Raw genomic sequence first — 2,257 nt, forward strand, 5'->3', positions numbered from 1 at the left:
TGAGCCATCTCCCTGGCCCCATCCAGGATTATTCTTAAGGCTTTTAAAACTAGGTTGACTTCTTGTGTCACAGCATTGAGGAGGGGCTTAGAGAAAGAATCAAAAAGCCCTGATTTTTCTGATGTATCTGAATACCTTCTTTATACATGGGCTTGACATCTGCACCTTTCTTGACACAGAACCCCCAAGGAGTTCCACTGCATCTCTGTCATGCTTCATGACACCTTTGCCTCTTCCCTGGATGTGGTGTGGTCTCTGCAGAAAGTTTAACCATTTCATGTGAACCTTCTCACACAGCGGAGGTAGCTCCCTAGCGCACAATCAGATTTGTTTACTTGAAATGGAAAGTTGGGATTTGCAAATCTATTTTGATTTGATTTTTTTGTAAGTAAAATATGAAGCTTAGATGACTATAATCCAGTATATTTTATTCTTTCCTGCTCCTCACATCCAACCTGTGGTCCTATTTCTCCAAGGAAAGATTCTTTTATTATCCCATTGTCCCCCCATAATTCTCCCTTCATACAGCTTATAAAAACACTGCTGGGAAATTAAAGCAAGAAATGCTATTTTCCAAAGAAACTAAGCATATCTGTGCTCAGGCAAACAACACTGTTTCAAACGTTATTAGAAACTGAGAATCTGGTACAGCGTTTTGCAGACACTATGTAAATGGTTAACTGTGATCGCAGATATGATGAAGAAACCCACCTGCCCATCAGAAACAAAGAAATGAGAGAAAGCCATCAGTTTATAGACTGCAGGCCCAGCCTAGGGAGCGATGTTCTCTCAGTATGGATTTTGAAAAACTTCAAATCACCCTTCATCTGCAGGATTTAGGCCCCCAAGGCCGGGACCATTTGTTTCTCACATTTGATTTAGGCTGGGACCTGGGGCTGGAATCAGGTACCATTACCCCTTCTCCTCACTACACTCCCCGGCGCCTCTGTAACTCTCTTATTTCTCCTATTAATATCTCATCAACCTCGGGCAGGTGGTTCCTGCAGGGAGGTTCTTCATTAACAAGTCGTCAGTGGGACAGACTCAGGTTCCCACTGCCGAAGCAAATTGGCAGGAGACCCCGCAGGAGGAGACGCACGAGTGTTCTGCAAAATGATTACACTTTCTACTGGGTCTATGTTTTCCTCTGAAACTTAAATTTGGCCTCACCTATCTGACTTCCGAAAACTTTCCTGTAACTTCCGCCTTAAACAAACGTGTGCGCTCAAATTAAATCTATTTTTATACTCAATGTAATATCTGAATCAGCAGTTTTTAAATACTCAATATATCTTTAAATGCCAACAGACAACAAGTATAGCAGGTGTTTAATTGTGGTTTAAAGATCCACATTGTTCACATTTTACAATCACAATTAAAATTAAGCAATAACACCAAAGGAGTTCCGGTACACAGCAATAATACTTACCCGTATAGTAAAATTGATAAGGATCCAGAGATAATGATGCCCATTGTAGTAACCCTGTGGTGACTGATTGCTATTCTGCTGTTAGCAAACAACCAAGAAATACTTTATTTTTTTCAGAATTATCAATTTGTTTCTAGGGTATGTGAACAATGGAAATCTTAAGGGAGAATGCAATAGTTAGTGAGGTATTAAAACAGTTATATAACTAATAAAAACACTAAATCAACTTAGATATGCAGCAGTGTGTCATTTCCATTTTAATAAAAAAGTACATTATTCTCTTCCCGAAATTACAAAATTTTATTTTTTTTTTACTCTGTGCCAACATATTTGGAAAGTAAAAAAGTCATAAATCTACAGTTTCTGGAATTGTCATTTATGCGATTCTCTAGTCCTTAAAAAAGATAGAATAAAAACAGGCATTTTCATAAAACGATCGATTTGAAAAATTATTTGCATTCACTGCTTGCAATTTTTTTTTCTTTGGGAGGTTGGGAGGGGGAGCATAGGGACATATAAATAAAGCACATTTGATTTTCATAGCATCCCTGTATGCCGAGCGTTAAGATCTGTGAATGTTCCTGCTCGGAAAGGCAGTGTGCAGCGAAGCTTTATGGAGGGAAGCTCTGGTGGCCTTTACTGTGTGGGCTGAATGGCAACAAAAGCCCAGGCGGAGGGCTAGGCTCCTGTTCAATTAAAACCAGGCACAGGCCAGATGGGAGACAGTTGGGAAACGGAGCCAGAGGGCTGCAGCAGGCCCTTGTATTTGTAGGCCTGAACAGCCCTTGGAACTCGTCGTTCCAAATCTGGGCAGAGCTGGCCAGATCT

Source organism: Octodon degus, unplaced genomic scaffold (genome assembly GCF_000260255.1).
Source record: "Octodon degus isolate 3935 unplaced genomic scaffold, OctDeg1.0 scaffold00043, whole genome shotgun sequence".
NCBI classification, from domain to species: domain Eukaryota; kingdom Metazoa; phylum Chordata; class Mammalia; order Rodentia; family Octodontidae; genus Octodon; species Octodon degus.